Genomic DNA, 6,447 nt, shown 5'->3' on the forward strand with positions numbered 1-6,447 from the left:
TGTATCTCAGATATTGTTTTGTGGAAGGAGAAGATGAACTTGCTTGCTAACAGGCCAACTAAAATAAAATTGGGAGGATGGCAGTGTGCACCCCAAAAATATGTTATCAAAAAATTATTTACTGGGGTTCCTGGGTTGCTCAGTCAGTTAAGTGTCCAACTTAGGCTCAGGTTATGACCTCACAGTTTGTGAATTCGAGCCCCGCATTGGGCTCTGTGCTGACAGCTCGGAGCCTGGAGCCTGCTTCGGATTCTGTGTCTCCCTCTCTCTCTGCCCCTCCTCTGCTTGTGCTCTGTCTGTCTTTCTCTCTCTCTCAAAAATAAATAAACATTAAAAAAAACAAAAAAAAATTATTTACTAAGGCTAGAAGTCTTGGAGAAGGGATTCTTTTTTTCCAATTTTTATTCACTTTAGAATCCCGGCTCCTGAACCAAGTTCCCTTTTGCTGAAAGTTAATACAATATAAAGGAGAGCTGTAGGCTGTGAAAAACAATTGTGTAGGAAGTTGTAAGGCCCAGGGTTGAGAGACTGGCAGACAGCAGTGTATCAGTCAGGCTCCAAGTAGGAAAACAGAAACCACTCTAAGTATTTGGACAGTGGGAATCCAACACAGGGAATCTGTGACACACTCAGAGATCAGCATCAGAGAAAGCCACTGCCAAATGTCATCAGATACAGCTTTTAAAATAATGTTCAAGGAGGGGTGCCTAGGTGGCCCAGTCAGCTAAGCATCTGTCTTCAGCTTGGGTCATGATCTCATGGTTCGTGGATTTGAACCCCACCTTGGGTTCACTGCTGTCAGTGCAGTGCCTCCTTTGGATCCTCTGTCTCCTTCTCTCTCTGCCCCTCCCTCACACACTCTTTCTCTCTCCCTCCCTCTCTCTCTCTCTATCCGTCCCTCCCTCCCTCTCTCAAAGATAAATAAATATTTAAAAATTAATAAATAAAATAATGTTCAAGGAAAGTAAAGACAAATTTGAGAACTTGGCATACTATAAAAAAGAAAACAAATGGAAAGTCTCAAACTGAAAAACAGACTATCTATTTAATGGCAGATTACACAGCAAATGAGAGACTTAGTGAACTAAAATAGAAGTTATATCCAGAATGAAGCCTGGGCAGGGAGTGGGGGACAGAGGGATGGAAATGGCAGGTTAACAGACATAGGAGATATGGTGATAAGGTCTAACATGCCTTTATTGGAGTCACAGAAAGAAACAGAAAGAGAAGGGATTAGAGATAACATTTGGGCACACAAACAGCTGAGAATTTACCAAAACTGAAGATACAAATCCACAAATTTAAAAGCCCAAAGAATCTGAAGCAGCATTACTAGGGGAAAAATCCACACCCAAACATAACATAGTAAAACTGGAATAAATCAAAGACACAGAAAAAAACTTAACAGAATGCATTAAACAGGAGGATGAGCAGCTGACTGCTCACCGGCCAGTGTAGCAGTCAGAAATTGGTGGCTTGATGCCTCCACTGTGACAAAAGGATATGACACTCAACTTAGAATTATATTCCCAGAAAAAAATAACTTTTAAGAATGAAAGTGGAATAAAGCTATGTTTAGGCAAACAAAAATTGGAAGGTGTTAGTTACCATTAACAGGACAGAATGTCATACAGTATGTTTTTTGAGACAGCAGGAAAATAACTCCACATGGGAAGTTGAAGAGGCAGAGAAAAAAATAGTAAATATGTGGATAAATCTCAATAACTATTTGGTATAGAGAACAATAATAATGTATTTCGACACATATCTGTATACTTTATATATACATAATTAAATTCACAAAAACAATAGCATATAAAATGAGACATAAATGAGGTTACAGTATTCTAAGATCCTTTCATTGTCTAGTATGATGATAAAATTCCAATTAGAATTAGGTTTTTATAAATCAAGAATGGATCTTCTAATTCCTTGGCCATTAAAAGAAGAGAAAAAGTGTGTAACTTCCAAACCAATAGAAGGAAAGCCTGAATAATAGGCTAATTGTAGTAGAATCCTAACAGAATTCTAACCCGATCTTTAAGCAAAAGGTATTACTACAGATAGAGGCTTACTTCATAAAATTTCAATTCACCAGGAAGATATGACAATTCTATATGTTTTTAAATTGTTTTAATGTTGTTTTTTTTTTTTTTTTAATTTTTGAGAGAGAGAGACCTAGACAGAGAGGGAGACCTAGACTCTGAAGCAGGCTCCAGGCTCTGATCTGTCAGTGCAGAGATGGACCTGGGGCTTGAACCCACAAACTGTGAGATCATGACCTGAGCTGAAGTCAGACAGTTAACCAACTGAACCACCTAGGTGCCCCGACAATTCCATATTTGCATGCATCTGGTAACATGGCCTCAAATATATAAAGTAAAATTCATAGAACTATAAGTAGAAATGGATAACTCAACAATTGCTTCATTAATTGATAGAACAAGCAGATAAAAATCCATTAAGAGCTGAGAAGATCTGAACAATACATTACAAACTTGATCAAACGGCTTTATCTAGATCAGTGCACCCAGCATCTCCAGAACACATTCTTTTCGAGTGCCAGTGGAAACCTCACTGAGATCAAACATGTGCTGGGCCATAAGCAAATCTCAACAAATTTCAAAGGACAACAATCATATAGTCTGTTTTCTGACCATAATGCAATCATAAACTATAACTAGGAAGTCCTTGTACATTTAAAGTTTTTAAAGTACGTTTCTAAATAATCTATGCCATCTGTTGTGACTATTTGTGCTTTCTGTTCTTTCTTCTTTATTACATCAGAGATTTGTCAATTTTAGCATTCTTTCCAAAATACTAACCTTGACTTTTGATCCTTTCTATTGTGTTGTTCTCAGTTTCATTAATTTTTGCTCTTGTTTTTGTTATCTCCTTCATTTAACTTAAAAAAAAAGACAGAATTTAAAAAACAGATCATTAGTCAATTTAACAATAATGTTTCTATAGAGATTTGCAAAATGCAAAATGCTCTTTCATGAATCCTTAAAGCAACCTTATGAGTTGGGTCTTTCTCCTCATTTTACAGATGGGAAAATTATAGACAGGAAAAGAAATAAATTATAATTGTTGCATTCACTGGAATACTGGCCCTAAGGTTTGTATCCAAGACCAGAGGAATTTCTCCTGCTCTCCTCCAGGGCTTTGCCCTGTCAACTCCAGGACCTCCTCTTAGCCTTTGAGATCTTAAGGGACACTCACCCCCAAACATCCATGGTTACGATGGTAGAGGCTTGGCTCCCACCAACCCTTTCTGCATTAATCTCTAGTCCATCTATTTCTAGGAAAACACAGGGAGGTGGGGGGGGGAGCAAAATGCATATAGATGAGTGGGCAGGCTGCCTAAGCTGGAGAAGCAAGTGTGAAGCAGCCTTTGTCCTACCCAACACTCTTAGTCACTGGAGTAGAGCTGGAGGCTTCTTCTGCTGACCCCTTTTCCAGCTTGAAAAAGCAAAGCATGCTTGCTTAGAAACAATGGATTGCTTGCTTAGAAGCAAGATACTGCTGACTAACCAAATCCAATCATTTTTCTGGAATCTCATCTTAGGTTGCATCTGTGTGTGGGCTCGTCCTAGGGAGATTTTCTTGGCTTTCAGATGGGCTGCCTTCCACTACCTGAGCATCCTGTTGCTGGAGTCCTGGGACAGGGGCCACCACATGGCGAGACTTTCTTCACACACCTTTATGCTAAAGCTTCTCATTCCAGGCACACTTCTGAGGGCTCTAATAACACTAACTTCTCCAGGCCTCATTACAATCTAGGAGGTTGCTGCTATTATTATTCCAATAAGAGATAGCTGAGGACACATGACATAAAACAGAAGACTTAATTACTTGCCTAAAGTCATCTGGGAGTAAGTGAAAGAATCCTTATTTGCATCTGGGCTTCATGGTTGAAAGATCATGTTTTGGTCACTACACTTTGTAGTCTCTCTACAAGGGATTCACACAAACTCCTTCCTGAGCATAACTGATACTATCCACAACCTGAGAAGAACTCCCAGGGCTAAATGGAAACACTCAGTAGAAAGAAGAATTGAGTTAAAATTTGTGATTTCCTTCTCCATGTCTCCATCCTGAGGCACTCAGCTGAGGCTGGAGAAAAAGCATGAGAAACCTCCCAGCCCAAGTAATCCCCTGGAAGCAATTGTACCCAATTTCTCAAGGTCCTGATGCAGACTTCAGGTCCCCACTGTCTGTCCTCATCTAACTGGTCCTCAGTTGACCCTCTCTCCTTTTTGAATCCCATGAACGAAAAGTTCCCTTGCATTGCATGACTGTGGTACTCAGTACCATTTCACCCCTAGAGTCTCTATACATAAATACATACATACATACATACATACATAAATGAAATTATTTTTTCAAGCTTTCACTTTCAAATTCACTAATAGAAACAGAGAGTACATGTCTATGGAAGGCTTTTCCATACTCACTGTTCAACGTTTTTTGTTTTAATTTATTTTTGGGACAGAGAGAGACAGAGCATGAACGGGGGAGGGGCAGAGAGAGAGGGAGACACAGAATCGGAAACAGGCTCCAGGCTCCGAGCCATCAGCCCAGAGCCTGACGCGGGGCCCGAACTCACGGACCGCGAGATCGTGACCTGGCTGAAGTCAGACGCCCAACCGACTGCGCCACCCAGGCGCCCCTCCATACTCACTGTTAATTAAGGTTTCTCCTTCCTGCTTCCCCCCAGCTTCTCTCTCCTCTATCTTCTTGCTTCTCATCCTTCGAGTTCCCTAAAGACTGAACTCACTCCATAGTCTTTCCCAAACTTCCCACATGTATAAGTTGTGAGACCTTTAGTAAGTTTTGGTAAGTTACATTTTTTTTTTGCAATTTTTTCATTTCACGTTAATATTTATAACTTATTGTAATGAAATTGTAATATCTTACTGTTTTAATACTGGTAGCATTTATAACATCAAACTTTAGAAATTCTGAGACCTCATGGGGCGCCTGGGTGGTTCAGTCAGTTAGGTGGCTGGCTTTGGCCCAGGTCATGATCTCACAGCTCAAATGAAGGCTCCTGAGTTCAGGCATGCATCAGGCTCTGTGCTGACAGCTCAGAGCCTGGAACCTGCTTTATTCTGTGTCTCCCTCTCTCTCTGCCCCTCCCCTGCTTTCTCTCTCTCTCCTAAAAATAAACATTAAGAAAAAAAATTTTAAAAAAAAGTAATTCTCTGAGACTTCAAGCTACAAAGGAAATGGGTGCTTTATTCAAATGGTTGCAACAGGGAAAGTTCTTACAGGAACTGTTTCTCCAAACATGGGAATGAGAGGGGTTTTATAGGGGAAATAAACAAAAGCAAATGTCCACAGCAGTTTTGGTGGGCTTTGGTCATGTAGGTATCACAATCTTTCAGAAGTGAGTTGTGTTTCTTTGTGATTTGGCTCATCTTATGTTAACATTCTGTTCTCATAATTGTTGACTCAAGGAATTTAGAGGGAGTGGGTTATTCTCTCAGTATCAGGGAGTCACGGGGTCAGTGCAGATTCAGAGAAGAAAAATTTTGTAGTTCTCCTTATTCCCCCCTTTTTATTCCTGACTTTGGTTATTTTTCTTTTTTCCTTAATCAGTCTCACCAGAAGTTTGTCAGTTTTATTATTAGTCTTTTCTGAAATACAGAAACACACACATTTGATTTTGTTGATCCTCTATATATTGTATATTTGTTTTTCTCTTTCATAAATGTCTACCTTTTATTACTTTCCTATTTTAACACTTTTGGGATTTATTCTTATTGTTCTGTTTGAGATGGTGCTTATGTGATTAATTACTAGGTTTTCTGATTTTCTTAAAGATCTTTTTAGGCTCTAAGTGTTTCTCTAAGCCCTGCTTAAGCAACATCCCACTGGTCTTGATATGCAGTATTCAGTTCAAAGTATTTTCTTCCTTGGAACCATGATTAACAAAAGTATTTATAGGGGCACCTGGTTGGCTCAGTCAGTTGAGCATCTGACTTCAGCTCAGGTTATGATCTCACATCTCGTTGAGTTCAACCCCCATATTGGGCTCACTGCTCTCAGTGCAGTGCCTGCTTGGATCTTCTGTCCTCCTCTGTCTCTGTCCCTCCCCTGCTCATACTCTCTCTCTCAAAAATAAATAAAACATTAAAAAATTATTTATAAATTTCTGAATATAATGGGGACGTCCTAAGTATCTTTTTATTATTAATTTCTAATTTATACTCAAGGGAACAAATTCTGTATGTTTTCAGTTCTTTAAAATTTGTTGAGGTTTACTTTATGGTCCAGCATATCGTCAGTTTTTTTTGCCCCAGCTTCACTGAGATAAAATTTATATGTAGCTCATGTAGATCAATTTTTGAAAGTTTAATGTGTGCTTGGAAAAAAACATGTATCCTTAATACATCGGTGCAGTGTTCCATGTATATATCCATTAGATTGCTTGTTAAATCA

Source organism: Panthera leo, chromosome A1 (assembly GCF_018350215.1).
Source record: "Panthera leo isolate Ple1 chromosome A1, P.leo_Ple1_pat1.1, whole genome shotgun sequence".
Taxonomy (NCBI): domain Eukaryota; kingdom Metazoa; phylum Chordata; class Mammalia; order Carnivora; family Felidae; genus Panthera; species Panthera leo.